Source organism: Larimichthys crocea, chromosome XXIV (assembly GCF_000972845.2).
Source record: "Larimichthys crocea isolate SSNF chromosome XXIV, L_crocea_2.0, whole genome shotgun sequence".
NCBI classification, from domain to species: Eukaryota; Metazoa; Chordata; class Actinopteri; family Sciaenidae; genus Larimichthys; species Larimichthys crocea.
Window position 1 is genome coordinate 18644599 of NC_040034.1, and position 16457 is coordinate 18661055.

Here is a 16457-nt window from a genome sequence, read left to right on the forward strand (position 1 = left end):
ATGGTTTTGATGAATATTGAAAGAATCAATGCTGTGAAGGTTGGTGGAGGCTTCAACAGAAATATACAGTGTGCTCAGCACACCAGTTGGTAGCCAGATGAGAAAGGGAAGCCAGGCAGGACTGCATAACAGAGCAGAGGCACTTTCTTTGTTGTTTCTACACAGTCATTTGAAGTCTTGTGTGATGAGCAGCCTCTGTGATAGAAGCACTCTGAGGTCAGGATAGAGGCATCAGTATGAGACCTTGCGATGTAAGCACTCTGCACCTTTTGCCCCCCTGAAGATTTGTGAACTACTCTACATAGTAAACTACATCACATTATAGGCCAACAGCACATCAGGCTAAAGTAAATCACTCCCTCCATTGCTCCACAACATAAAGTCAAGGTCAGAAGTCATGGCTATCTGCATTTTAAAAGGTGATTGAATCAAATATTCATGGCTGTCTTGCAGGCAGCTTAATCCTTACATGTTTGTTTATTTATTTAAGAAGGTATTGTGAATAAGTGCCAGACATGCACAAAGATCATAGGTGAATCCTCGCAGAGACATTTGCAATGTTAATGCGGGTATCCAACTCCTCCGTTTTTTCTCCATCTGTCTCCCAGAGGAATAACTGATTTAATTCATGTTGACTTAAGATTCATTTCAAGTTCTTCCAACTAGGATAAAGAAATAACTACAGACGAGAACAGCTTAGAAAGAAGAAGAGATATCACTCTTTGTTTGAGGAGCCATGTGTTCCAGCTCCCCATTGTGTTTCTGGAATGACTTCAAAGATTGCCTCTTACGCAAATATTCACTGCTTGAATCTACCTCCAAAATTAATATTCATCGACCATGTGCTGAAAGATGCTGTCAGACAGTTCTAAAGAGGACAGCTTCTTTAGTATCCTAAATGACTCAGCAACATCAATTAATAAGAGATGCAACTTGTCAAACAAAGAGTTTGTATTGTTTGATTAATTTGTGTAGTGCATGTAAACATTTGGTTGTTAGGACCAGTATGAAGCTACTAACTAGCATTAGGAACATGCATCCTCTTTGCAGTCTTTTTTTTTGGCTTTGTTAGCCAGAGTCTTCTGTAGCCAGAGAGTCAAAATAATGGCCTGATGCTCAGGATAACAGCATGTCCAGCCTCTTCATCCTCCTCCACCTCCTTGTGAAGTGCAGGTTAGAGAAGTCGAGTGATCCTTCACTGCACCATCAGTGTCCATTTTGCAGTCTCACCTGCTTTTGAACCCTCCAATCAAGTAACTCCTGACTTCAAGTACCACATCCTGTAAAACATGACAATCTTTACTCCGTGCTATTTCAGAGAAACCTATAGGATGACCATTCAAATACACCACCTTCGACACTTTTTCTCAAAAGCCATTTAACTGTATAATCACTCTACTATACTGTATGTATGCTAGTTTCCATTGTACTGGCAGGGTCCTGGAACCTAATAATAACATTAAATTGCTATTTCTTTTTAATTTATTTATTCAGCCTGTATTCATGCTAACTGTATTCATGTTAATGTATTTCTACTTGAAAAGGGCTGTTTTCCCCCTAACCAATTCAGCTGACACAGAAGCTGTGGTAGCAATTCCTCTGAGAAGCTAAGGTAACATAACTTAAATGGTAACCAAGGGAATTAACTGGTTGCACAGCAGACATCTTGACATGTCTTAGCAGGAAACTCCCATGTATATTAATGATTGCTGAATCCCACTTAGGGGATGTTCTGCCATTGGGCATGCTGGTTCACTGTCACTGTTACTGGGACACGTTACTGTTAAGCTAACTTGTATTTTTCATAATGTCTGCCACGCAACCAGTTCTTTGGGCAACTGTCATATGTAGAAATAATATTTAATATTTTACCTAAACATTTAAACCCAAACAATATTGTTTTGTTTCCAGCTGTAAAACTATTGTGCAATTCACTCTGTACTTCATTATGGACATGATATGATGCTTCCCCTTCATCATATCATCATTTAAACCCTGTTTGTCAAAGTGTCTCAAAGTTGGATGCACTGCTCAACATCAAGGTTGTAACTTCAGAACACGATCCAATAGCTACTTCAACTTAGATATCCCATACTGTCAATATATTAATCATGGCAGAAATGATTTCAGATAAAGGCACCTTGGTAATTGTTTTTTCTAAATTATTTCTTGTCTCGTGATTGTCAGTTGCTTTAGACATGGTGTTCTTAAATACTAGTTGTGCACTTGTTCTACTATAGACATTTCTTGTATGTATCTGAGTTGCCGAACAAATTAAAGATTCATGTTGCAAGTCTTGAACCAGACTATGGATTTTGAACTCAACAAGATGATAATCTCTGTCAGGGTCAAAAGATTTTTTCCAAGACCTGACTAACATAAGGATCTTTCTTTGTAAGTTCAGCAATATGCAGTGAAGTGCTCAGAACTTTACAGATAGTTTCATTCTGCTGTATTTCCTGTGGTGACCTCTGCAGTGCCTGGAGCACTTAACGTTCCCTCGTGTCATTTAGTTTTTCTTAGGTCAAATCGCTCTTAATGGTTCTAAAACTAGTTTAGATGTCAGCAAGAGCAATTCCCTGTTGCATGCATTTAAGATAGGGCCGTGACTTGTTCAACGAAGCAGCGTAAAGGCCTGCCCACCTGCTTTTCACAGATTTACCCTTGATCGCACCAACAGCATCACTGATGCCATGACACAGAGCACTGTGGAGCAAGAGAAAATCACAGAAATATTCAGTAATGTAAGTGTTTGGAACATGCAGTTGGTCTTCCAAGAAACACTTTGATGACTTATTCATGAACGTATGGGAGAAGGAACATACATAAGATGTTGGCACAATCTAAAAAGCCGCTGGAGAGATTATTCTGCAACTTTAGTGATGAAGACTAAAACCTATAAAAGACTTAAACCAGCATAATGTTTGAAAGGAAAGACACAGCATGAGTTTTCACATTGACATTTTCTTAAAGAAAATCAATTCAGTAGCTTTTACTTGCAATGTTTTTCACAAATGCTTGTTATTGCTGTCACAAAGGCTCATTTTTTTCAGGTCACAATCCTTGTGGACCTACCTTCAGTCATCTTGTCTGTGCTTATTGACCAAACATTATGTTGCATGTTCACTTCTATATCCATCTCTTAGTGTCGTCCAAAAGAGAATTATAACTCAGCATCCTCTGTTGTGACTGTAAATGTCTCAGGAGTGAGTAGTTCCATTAATGTCCTGGTTTTGTTCAAGAACATCAGTTTGCCACTCCATTCCTGGTTGGGAGTGCATTTACGGAAATCAAAACCATTTCTAGGGAAAGCAATTCTCCCTTAACAGTCTGTACGGTGGAAATTGTGGTGCAATGCTATTGCAACAGCAGAAAAGACCAAAGTCATTAATACCGTACGATGTCTAATGCTGTGTTTTTATAGTGGTTGGTGGAAATAAAGGTCAGGTTTTTGCAATATATTCAAGGGCATCAAATATCCTACTGGCAACATTGGGTTTTAAGAGGACAACAATATTTGATTGCCTTAAGGAATGTTTGAAAATTCCTTCTTAGAAATATTGTGTCAATTTTTTTTCAAGTGTTATTGTGGAGATTTGATCAGATTAAAATATAGATGAAATTACACTGAAGCGTTACAATAACTGCTTACATCAAAAATTTGTTCAGCCTGTATGATTTATGCATTGCTGTATATCTTGGTTCAGTGATCTAGCCTTTCTGATAGCCACTGTGTTCATTCATTCCAGGTCCATAGGTGCAGCAAGTGTATTTCCATCTGTCCCCATCAGAGAATGGACTCTGTAACCCTTTGTTTATGTGACACTTTCTGTGCTTACTGCTAATAGCAGTCATGCGTGGGCACAGTAAACCATCTCATTAAATTCCTGTCTTCAGGATGAGAGCCAGCCATGGTCTCTGCTGAGCTGGTGCTTCGAGTTCACAGGCCTCCAACAAATCCCAACTGATGTTTCTCCGGAAGGATTGGGATAGAATGTGGGTTGTCTTCCCCAAAGCCTGACTGCTTCACAGGTTTGCAATGGTAATGACTTCCCTGACATGTGGATGGATGCACAGATGTATTGGCTTCAACCGTGAACGCTTGCCTCCTCCTCCTCTTCCTCCTGAGCTCTGCAGCTCTCTCAGCAGAGAAACAGAGGGACGGAGACATGCAGAGAGACACTCATCAAAAAGAGTACGTCTCACTGCACTGTTTTCTGATCACGGTATGCATACCAGCACGCCAAATCATACTGCAGTGAATCAGTGTGGAGGCCTCGGTATGGAGCGGTTTAAAGTAAACAAACACCACTCGTCTCGAGCAGAGACTGCCGGCGGCTATGTACACCTGGGATGTGCGCCAGCAGCTCTCCACTATGTCCACAGTTGCCTGCTGCTATATTCAAATGACTAAAGTAGTCCACTCCTCTGAGTGTATTGACATGCAGGTATTAGCATTTGTTGTCCAGCTGCTGCTATTGTGTGTACAGTAACAACAAGTCATGCTCAGCTGATTAGAAAATTTATATATGGAATCTCGTCTTCTAAGCACAGAAGGACAGTTATGTCATGGTCTGTTATGCTCTGTAGCATATCAATCTTTAAGGTTTTAGGGTTAGGTAAGCCCCTGGCTTAGCCCAGTGCAAGTAAGAATCAACCCATTCCATATTTCATGAGGCTGACAGGTACACACCGATCTAATTTTGTCCTTGGAGACATTTCACAAGGCCCCACACGCGATTTATCTCCAGGTCACCTGCAGGGCCCCATAGACGAGATGGATGAAGTGGTAACCGATCACGGACTGCAGCAACCTGAGTTATGACCATGCTTGTCGATAAAGTCTTCCACAGGCCATAGTACAACATGCAGTGGAAGTGGGTTAGTGTCTGTAAACAGCCATAACTGACCATGAACGCCAGCGTCAAGATGGGGAGAGCCCCCCATTTGAACACAGATGGAGATGGGGGCAGATTTATTCCGCACTGTAGTGAATTGGGTGGTCGTATTTGAGCCACTTGTCAAGAAGATTGGATGCGATGACAAGAAAATGTGGAACATGTATTTACTTGTGAGGGACGGCAGCAATTTCTTTTGCATTAGCAAGGAAGTTGCAAGGCCTTGTAAAAATGATGCAATTTTGTGTCCTGCCTCTGTGGAACAACCACTCTTTGAAATGAAGGTATATATTTGAGCTGGCGAAGATGGAGGATGAGCCATTTCAGTCTGCTTTTGCCAAATGCACTCAGACATATGCCAAGCCAAAACGTCACCCAGAGTGAGTTGGCTCCTGGCGACTTTGCTGTAATAATTTCATGTGCCTCTGCTCAAGCAACATTGTGAGATCACCCCTGGTTACTGACCACTTTGATTGCCTTGAAACCTCCAACTAAATTAGGGTTAGTCGATACAGTGTAATGCAAGGTGAGGAAAATCAATTTGTTCTCAATTACACTGCAATCAGCACCATCAAAGTATCCCATTCCCTTCTATCCTCAAAGAGTTTGAGTCCCAGAGAGAATCGGATTATAGTAAATTAAATAACTCGGCCAAATATGATCAAACTGATCAGCCCTTAAAATGAACAAGCACATTTATAATTTTCCCCATAGGTAGTGGCACCGTCTGTTTCCATGTTTCCAAGAGAAACAAGGCAGTCTGATCAAATTAGGACAGTTTACATCCAAAGACCTGATGGACATTGTGCATCCGCCCCATGGGACAGGAACTCAGTGGAGACGGATACACGGATACTACTAAATAAAAGATAATAAAGCCTGTTAAATCAGGATTATCCCCCTAATCTGGTTTGTACTGGCCAGGGAGAGCAGTGTCCTCTCAGCTGAAAAGGCTGCATGCACACACACACACATACACACCCGTGCTGCACTGCCACCTAGCAGTCAAACTAAAAACACTTGAGTTAAATCATTTTTTTCAGTCATTGCAGGCATTTGTGCATTTGGTCTAAACAGTTATTGAAGAATGTGGGAAAAAATCATCTCATTTAAAATATAAAGTCAACCCTCTGATTTCTGTCTCCCTCCTACTCTATATTTACCATTTTTTCCTCTAAATTGGCTTCAGTAACTGCATGTGACACACACACACACACACACACACACAAGCACACACAAAATCAGTGGAGATCCCCTTCAGGGATTACACCTCAATGCTAATTTCGAAGGCTGAAAAGTTCAAGTGTGCAACTGACGTGACGCCCACTTTGTGTGAGCACCCCTCTGACTCACCAGTCGTGCTGTGTGACCAAAGGCAGAGGGTGGGTGGGTGGGTGGTTGAGGGGAAGTGGGGGTGGGCCTGGGTTGTTCTCCCTGGACGACAACATTGTTACCTTTTCCAGTCCATCAGTGACAGCTGCCCTGGGGAAACAGTCGATACCAAATGTTTGGGCACTTAGTCACTGTTGTCAGGTGTCAGATACAGCAGATTAGACCTCACTTGGCTGCACATGGCTGACAAATCATCGGGAACGGTTGCGGGTGAAAATGCTGCACGTGTACCGCTGCAGGTCACTGGCAGGATGGACCGGAGGAGGGCGGTCAGACGATAAATAAAAGTGTTGCTGATTGTTAACTTCCAAATCACCCCTGGCTTCAAAGCTCTACTGTCAAGATTCATGGAAACCCGCTGCTCCCTGCATAAATAAGCATTATAATCCATCTTTTTATCTTACTGCTAGTCTGAGTTACTCAATACTAAAACTTGCATTATAGCATCTTTTAGCTTTTGGTTTTGACAGCCCACAACTTCACACTTCCGTGCACAGCGGGCAGCTGTTTTCATCAACATGGTCTGATAAACCCACTCAAACAGTTACAAGATGAAGTTAGCAACAAGCTGATGAACACAAAGGAGTATTCAATAGCTACAGAGCCAGATCCTTCCCTCAGGATTAGTGAAGACTTAAAAAAAAAAAGCTACAGACACAGTAAATATTGGATTTAAGTTTACCTGGGCAAAGCACCATTTCAATATAATGCTAATGTTGCTACAGTATGAGTCACTAAATAAAGCAACTGTGTAAGTTCGCCTTTGTGAAATGTGTCAAGGGTTCATAGCTGTATTATTCCCTTGAGTTTTTGGATCTTTGCTTTTCTGGACCTTGCCTTTTCATTTGGACTCTTTGACCCCTGCCTGTAAGCTGTGTGTTTTGTGTTAGTAACTTAATTTTGGACTACACAAACTCAGCCTCCAGTAGCATCTGCATTTGGGTGACTTGTGACTTACTTTGCTTGGACAAACAATTGTTAAGATAAGGCTGACTGAGAATCAATCTACTGCTGTACCAATCAGAGCAGAGCTGGATAACACAGTCTGATGGAGTCCGAGGGACAAAACATCTCTTTCTATTCCTTATTATTCCATAAAAGAGCTAAATTAAAACACATGAAAGCTTCAATAAAATCTAATAATCACATAAATCGTCCAAAGAGGAAACAATGATCATTAGAAATTACAAAATTAGTAATTGATCTAATAACAGAAGCAAGCACAAAGTAGCAATGGCCCAAAATCTGGATTAATAACCACAAACAAAGAAAAAAGAATAAAACATCAACAGATATCAGCTCTCTACCATGAGTTAATATCTGTTGATGTACCTCCTTTTTTTCATTCTTGTCCTGGGAGAGACAAACCTTTCGGTCAGTCGTGCTTATACTTCTTCTACTCTGAAATACAGGTTTGTGAAAGCCAAGACACAGGCTAATTTCTTAATGTTTATGTATTCATTCATTTATTTTCTGTTACAAGTAATGAAATGTTATTTATTCATTTTTTTTGCTTGGTTGCTGCTGAGTTAAGAAGTGTCATAAATGAATTTGCATTATGCGCATTGTGCACACTTGCCATCTGGAATGTCTGAAGAATAAGTAAGCTGTTCTGGTGGTACGCCTGCTGATCACTAATATTTGCATGTTTGAAACACATTTATCAGCAATGTGTGGTGGATCTTTAACACTCTTAATAACTAATAAAATTTAAATCCATTATGTTATACGTCAAAAATCACCTGTTTAAATGTCCTCACAAAATAACAATTAAACTTAGGCTTGTCAGAGAGTTCAGAAAGAAGTATAAGATCTACGCTGGTGTGCATACTATATAATTAATGCTATATTAATGCAAAGTTCTTTAAGCAAAATGCTACCGTCAGACTGTTAACATTGTCACAGTGATGTGAACATTTTGATGCTAAGCAGGTACAGTGTTTTACATGCTCATTGTTTTGGACAGTGTCCAAAAAGAGTGTATTTAAGTTTTTTTTTAAGTTTTTAACATTTATTGATTTTTTTTTATTTTTTTTTGTCTTTCCTAAAGAACAGTACTGTATGACATAGGTGGAACTTTATTTAAATCATTCCTTCTTTGAGTAAGTTGCATTGAATTGATTACCTCCCAAACCAGTTATGATGTTACAAAACCCTTCTCGTATGTGTACATTAAACTTTAGAGATTTAATGCAGGCACAAAGAAACTTTCCTCCTTCGGCAGATGAATGTGAAAACAGCCTTCTCGTCCCAGACTCTGCACATACATCATTCTGTACAGCGAAGCTCAACTCTCCAAGTCAAGATACAATAAGCAAAACACATTTATGATTGGAGGGGGACTGTAAAAACCCTGAGTTGCATTTTCTGTTCCCTCAAGGACCTAATTTCTGTGGCTGAATGGATCTATTTATCATCTAGGTATATGGACTTGTGCAGTTTCTATGAAATATTAAATAAATCAGCAGTAAGTGAGACTGTGTGCAGAAGTTTTACGTTCAATATCTAAACGTACAGACATCCAAACATTCAAAGCAAGGAATTCTCTTTCCAGGCTCTAGTTGGTTTGCAGGGTCTGCCAGCTAGTTCTGCTTTAGAGGCGAAGCTACTGTACACTGTAAATCGAACACTGGCCCTGTAGATAGGGGAAGCCCTGACCCACCAAGAGGCTGTCTTAAAATCAGCAAAGGGGTAAATACAATGTAGCTGGTTCCAAGCTCAGCCAGGCCTGCTTGTGCTTTTCAGACAGAGCTCACTTCCTGAAGGTCCTGGTCTGCTTTTTCTGAGTAGCTCCGAACTCCTGATGGCAGGTAATTGCAATAGTTTTTAGAACTGGAGCCAGCGCGGGTGTGACAGTCGTCATAGTGTATGCTTGTCTGAGTGTCAGTTAAGCGTATGTTTTTGGATTTGTCAGTGTGAGGAAATGGGTGAATGTGAAAAAAGGGAGAGGAGGAAGAAGAAAAAAAAAAACATTGACAGGAACCCCAAGCTGTGGACAGTTTCTCTGGATAATGTGATGCTGAAATGGTCTGCATTAGGTATTTGGAGCACGTCTGTGTCTGCATAGACCAATGAACCAGGTGCATCAGTCAGCCCCCTATGTTTGATCCATTCCCACATTTCCTTCCAAACCGGAACAGCCCAAGTTGACATTTAGATACTTTGCACTGTGTTACTGTGTGCAGAAAGTAAAAATATCCAAACCAGCAGGCAACCGCCACAATTTACATGGCCTAGATCAGGTAACCAACGCTCATAGTATTTAGGAGAGAAGGAAGAATTACAGTGTGTTGTGTGTGTAATTGCAGAGATTTCCTCCCACTACTTTTGCTTTCCACACAAATATGAGAGACCATCTGTTGCTTGAGTGCCTGAAGAGCAGCAGCATGTTTTATTTTATGCCATATGAAGTAACTAGTCATTTATTTTCCACGTTTACTTTTTAGTACAGTCAGTAACAAGGTCATTCAATCACATTAAAGTAATTAGGGTTACATTATGCTGCTTTCTGTAATCAGACACCAAATACAGCTATAAATTGAAGGGGGGCATTTCTAACAATGGAAAGCTAGAACACAGAGACACTGATAACATAAGTCATGATGAATGCCACTTACATTAATGTAATCAGATGTGGAACACAAAATCAGACGTGACCAAACACTGATCACATGTTTTGTACAGTGCGTGAGTGCATGGGTGTCTTCTTTCTGTCCTGTTTCCCGCAGTCTTGTTTTCCTTTTTCCTTTCTTCTTCAATCTTAGATTCATAATTCTCAGGATAACCAGGATTTTAAAAAACCCTCACGTTGAAACATTTAATCATATCTTTTCCCCCTGGTACCCCCTCCATGAATTAATTCACATCTAATTGCATCCACATGCATCGCGTTGGTGGTATAGTGGCTAGCATTACTGCCTCATAAGCAGTTGACCTGGCTTTGATTCCCAGTCAATTCATTGATTGATGTCAATGTTGACATTTAAAAGTAATTAATAGAGGCCCAAAGTCCCACTGACCACAAATTGCTTGTGAGCTGAATGAGAGGCTGTATGTATACAGTCCATCAACTCGGATCTATGAGTTTGTATGAAATGCCTTCGTGAACACCTTTTAATCTGCCTGAACACACCTTTGGAGCAATACCAACTTAAGTCTGTGCATTAAAGGTGTGTGTGTGTCAATTTACAGAATATAACAGACATGGAATATAACATGCATAACTGTGTTTTTATTAATGACAGTAAAAAAAGAATGGAAGCCGGGGCAGTGTTTAGCTCAGTCGGAAGAGCAGCCGCCCCATATGCGAAGGCTCAGGTTTGAATCCTGACCCGTGTAGCCCCTTCCCAGATGCCGTTCCCCATCTCTCTCCCCACGTTTCCTGACGATCTTCAGCTGTCCTATCAATGAAGAAAAAAATGATATAAAAAAGAATGGAAGCCGAAAATATGCATGTTGGATGTACTGCTTCTTCACCTCCCGGTTAATCCGAATATCGTATAATATAAATACTTACAGCACCTACCTGACCGTATTGATTAAACACAGTGAGTTTGAGAGGAGCTAAGCAGGTTTTCAAAGCAATGCCGGCTGTTTACCCCTGCTTCCAAAGTCAATGCAAAGACATGAGAGTAAATGTGGAAAGGAAGGAGTAGAGCATATTTTCCAGACAATAAAACAACTTCAAGGTTGTGCAGACATTAAGTTTATGTCAAAACAGTACAAAATCTAAATCATTGTTTGGTGAAGATTTCATTGAGAAATTTTACATACAAAACAAGAGATACTGCGTCATACATACATATTATAAACCACTGAAATGTAACCATGGTTTCTTCACACGTTGAATTGTGCTAGACCAAATGTGAGAAGCTGCCCATTTCTGACAGACTTTTTTGAAATTATGCACTATATAATAGAAAAGCAAATGCATTCCTCATCCCCTGCCTCTCTTGCGCCTTTCAGTCTAACCGACTTTTTGCTATTTCATTTATTCTTTGATTTCCCTCACAGTCTTTCAGGCTCCCCGTTGTGGTCTTGTTACATGTGCTAGTGTATGATTGAGCACGCAAACACACACATACACACCTACACACACATGCACATCTGACCAACCATTTCCTTGTAATTTTCAGCTAATACATCACCTGCATACCAATTAGAGATCAAGTCCCACATGGCTCATATTCTGAACTGAAAACCAGCGGGGCTCGCGACACATCAGCACCCTGGAGTTGAGATCTACCCTCGCTCCTTCTTGAAAGAGCGAACTCAACAGCCAGCAGAGGGTTTCTCTGCAGCCCCCAGCTGGCGTCCAGTGTGGGGCACTGATTTTCGTCACAGCTTAGTCATCCAGGAAGCAGTACTCTAAAGCCTGCTTCTTCTTCTTTTTTTCTTTTTTTGTTAAAGGAGTACGCTGTTAGCCCTGATCCAGGAGACCATCCTAACACTCCTTGAGAGTGAAAGCCCTATGATTGGAGTGGCTAGTGTGAAGAGGCTGGCCTGACGTTAAGACTATCGAGGTAATCATCACCTGCACTCACGCACCTGGGCTCAAAATCAATTGAGACATGTTGGGTTGAGGTCTTCTTAAATTACACTTTTTTTTAATGAAACTAAATAAAGAGTAATACCTGAGCGCAGAGTAGACAGTAGATACTAAGGTGAAAAGAAGGTGTATGATGGTGTTCTAAAGTATTTTTAACTCAGGCATGAAGCAGTTCGCCAGCAAATTTTACTTCTTTGTGTCAAAGGTTGAACACAAAGCCGCACCAAACATAGTTCTAGATCCGGTGTGACTTATCTCTGATTGCATTACAAATAAACATCCATAAATATGCTTCAAAGTTATTGAGAAAAGATGTCAAAAACTTTTTCACCTATTTTAGACCTTCCTCAATATTAAAGTAATCCAGTGATAGTTGCCTGTACAGCTATGGCTGCATTGGAAACTGGAACTGCTAAAAGCAAAATCAGCATAAGGTGCTCTTTTGCAAAACATTTTAAATGCGAAACATTATAAGAACTGTGGTTCCAAATCTAAGAGCATAATTATCCCCTCAATAAAAGTAAGACAAATAAAAATAATACAGGTGCCAAAATCCTTTTTTTTTTTTACATTACTGTCTTAGAATATCTCATCACCATATGAAGAGGAAAGGGTGGATAATGGGTTTGGGGCACACAATTGTCTCGTTTTTGTCTGAGAGGCATCCCAGTGTTGTCAAGCCTGGATCCCACTAGGCACAGCTGCGACACATCATGGGAGATCGCCATTCTAGACAATGTTTGTGATTCCACCAGAAACACCACAGAAGCAGCTCTCCACTTTGATTTACAGAGAATATGCTCCATTCTGTTTTTGACAGACGTCATGACCAGCTATGTCAAACAAAACGGAGCAGATCGAGCTTACAGGAACAGAAACAGCATAGTAAATCCTGTCAATATCCAACTGTTATGGCTTCCGTCGTCTCACCCCCTATAGCATGTGTGTGTGTGTAGTGTGTTCTGTATGTAAAGCGAGGTGTGTGGTTGCCGTTCGGTGATTGGACCCAGCTGAGGAGGTGTGGCCCCGATAGTGCCGGATCCTGGAAGCCGAGAGGACTTGGGATTTGTGCGGCATCCTCTCCCAACACAGGCATTTAAACCTTGTTTTGTATTCTGTGGTTGTGAGCTCGCACTTTGTTATTTTGAAATCGTCAACGTTAACAGTGGTTAACTTGCTTATTAATTGTGGAGGTTGGTTTTGTTTGTTTCTGGGACTGCTCCAGGGTTATTTTAGCACTGATTACCAGTAGAAGATTTCTGTTATATTCACTAGGTTAGGGGTGCTGTTTTCAATGTGTGTTTTGTTATTGAGTGTTACATTTAGATAGTGAGGTTTTTCTTTCTCATTTTGTTTTACCTAGATAGCATAGGCCCTGTTTAGAGTTCTCTTTTTGTTATATTTATTTGTTCTTTTAAACAGCATCTGCTCGCCCTTCCTCCACTACGCTGGTTGTAACACCAACATAAAACACCATATAAAAGCATGCAATAATAAAAAAAGCCAAAAGGTCGACTATATAACTACAGAGCATACTTACTTACTTGGTAGAAGCACAGAAACCAATGGGAAATGACCAAATCTGAGTAAGTAAACAAAGTCTGACAGGCAAAACACCTTCTGAAACGCTCCTGGTTGGGTATGAAGCAGAAGAGCAGACCAAAATCCTGGATCCCACTATGCCAGGTGGAATCCAGGACTTTAAAAACCCGGATCTACATGATTAAGGATTTCCTGTGGACAATAATCTTTCCTCTTGTTCAGCATTATTTGTTGTGATGGCTCATGTCACGGTACATATACCATACATGTTTATCCATCAAATTGACCAGATTTTTGATATTTAAACCACAATGAAACCATGCATCATGAACATATACAAAATAATGACTTATCTGGTTATTCAAAAGTTCAAAATGTTTCACTCAGATGTCCTTTATTAGACATCTGTGGCAAACACATCACATACAACATGTTTGTCTTTGGCTGTTTAAACACCATTTGTACCAAGAGTTAATCTGACCTTCAACATGTTCAATTATACTTCACATTTATTCTCTGTAAAACCCTCCCTCACACTAATCTGGCCTTTTCTCTGTATTTTATAACAAGTTAATTTGAAAGCGTTCAGATTCAAATCACAATCAGTGGTAATTAGTGCTTGATTAAAGGCAGGTGCACTGGGAAGGTCAGTAAGAAATGCAGACAGTCTTAATATGTTGTCTGCTACATATGCGTAATTAGAGTGATTACTCTCCAGGCAATTTTCCAATTAACTGCTTTCTAGTTGTAACAAAATACCACATCAAACTGTATTTATAATATAAGTCCATTATGTAATGACAAAAACACACCCTGCTGCATGAGATAGAGGCTGCAAACGAACATTATTTTTAATTGGTTAAAGCAAATTTAAAGTGCATTAATATATGTTTTACATCTATTATTATAATACAACAAGCTTGCTACATTACATCTCTTGGAAGCTGACTTAATTTGGTGTGAACAATTTACAGTTTTACTAACCAAACTAACCCTGATAAAACCCAGGGAGGCTCATAAGTCATTATGCGCAAGTTCAGTTCAAGTCTCAAGTCTCTTATAGTAATTGTAATTAGCACTCTATTATCTGCTGCATGCCAACGTTGCATAGCTATATCAAATTTACACTCACTGCATTATCATCAATCTCTATTATTTTTAGCTAGAGTATCAAAACAGATTAGTTGTTTGTTTGTTTATATGATCACTGTAAACAGGTTATTATTAACACAATGAAAGTTTTCATTTCAAGTTAATAACTCTATTTTGCCATGTAACATGGACATATGCTTCAGTATAGACAGAGGATGCTGAGCCTGGTTTTATTGCCCACTCGCCCAGCTCTGGTTTTGGCAAAGCATCAGCTCCATTTCCCATCAGCACTCACCTGTGCCCTGGTGCTAAAAAAAAACAAAAAAACCCTCCTCTTCCCGGTGGTCCAAAACTCCTGTAGTACAAACACTAACACTGTCTGGGCAGCCCAGCTGTCAAACTGAGCTAACGTTGGATATAGTTCATAACAGAGCGGCCAGAGGACATTAGAAAGAAAACCAGAAAACATTTTCTCTATAAAATCAGTGAAAGAGTTGGTCCTGTGGATACATACGTCTTGTGGGTGATTGTACCCGAAACAGGCACAGAGAGTGACAGAGACCATTGATCTTGTTTCAAGTCAATGCAGCATCGATTGATTTAAAATCTGTTATTTTATGGTAGACAGTGTTGTACACAATGTTTCTTTGACGTGAATCCATCCATAACATGAACATATTATTTGATAAATTCACCTGTTGGTAATAATAATAATAATTTACACACCATCGATGAAAGGTTTTCCATGCATTCTCATGTGAGCCAGCACTATACGCAGCCCTACACATTTCCGTCAGCCCAGTTGAATATGCAATAGACTATAGCTCCATCTTTATATTAGCTGCAGGGTCCCTGATCTGAAAAGTATACATCAACGACATTCTTACTGTCAAAAGTAAAAAAAATGTTTTTTTAAAAATACAAAATCTATTCAAAGCACCAGCCTGGATTCTCAACAAAGTCACTTCCCAGCCCATTGGCAGTCTGCCATTCAGGCTGCGTGAAGTGACGTCTCATCTGAAAGCCATGCCAAATTTCCACAGCAATAGAAAAAACATGTAAACGACACACAACAGGCAGTCCTGACTTCTGTCACATGGATCCTCTTGTTTGTTTATTCAGACATGCAATAAAATGGCCTCAAGAGGTAACATGAATTCATGATCCTGTCAAAAATCTCCACGATCCTGTCACTGTTATACAGGCATAGTGATGTAAAAGGAAAACACACGTCCTCCCAACATCACCGCTATGACCATCAGATCTTCACACGAGATTCAACCAAGGAGATTCCTACTGGCTTTTCATTATCAGCCATTTCTGAACTCACTGAGGCAATCCATTTTTAGAAAGATGTCAAATTTAATTGTTTTATAACATTTTTAAGTGATCAAGTAAATTTATCTTTGATAGTTCAATGAGAAAATATAGGTGTATAAACTATAGTTCATTATGTGTAGTCTCTTAACATTCTCTTTCTTTATACATTTACTTGAAAGTTGAAATAATAACTGCATTCCTCTGTTTGACAGTATCATACATATTCTCTGTCAGCAGTCACACCCAAGACTACAGGGTGTTTAATCACTGCTCCAGTCTATCAAATGAAAGAAATGATCTAGATATATCATGCATTGTGTGTTTCGACACGTATTTCTGCAAACTTGTGCCTCGTATATATCTGGTGTCTTTGAAGGCTTTCAAGTAACATCTCATGAATACCCACAGACTCACTGACAGTCACATGGTAGCTAATGATGCAAAATACATGTGATCCCCAGGGATTGTAGGCTGGATCCCTAATTTATTAATGAGCTACAGTTTAGTGTGTATAAAAATGCAGTGTATGAAGAGACAACATGGGATTTTGTTGGGTACAAACATGTTCTTTTCAGTGTTTTTTTGACAAGCACAGTGTAGCTACGTGTCTCGTTAGTTTGAATATTATAATAATAACAATTCTTTATAAAAACTTTTGTTTGTTT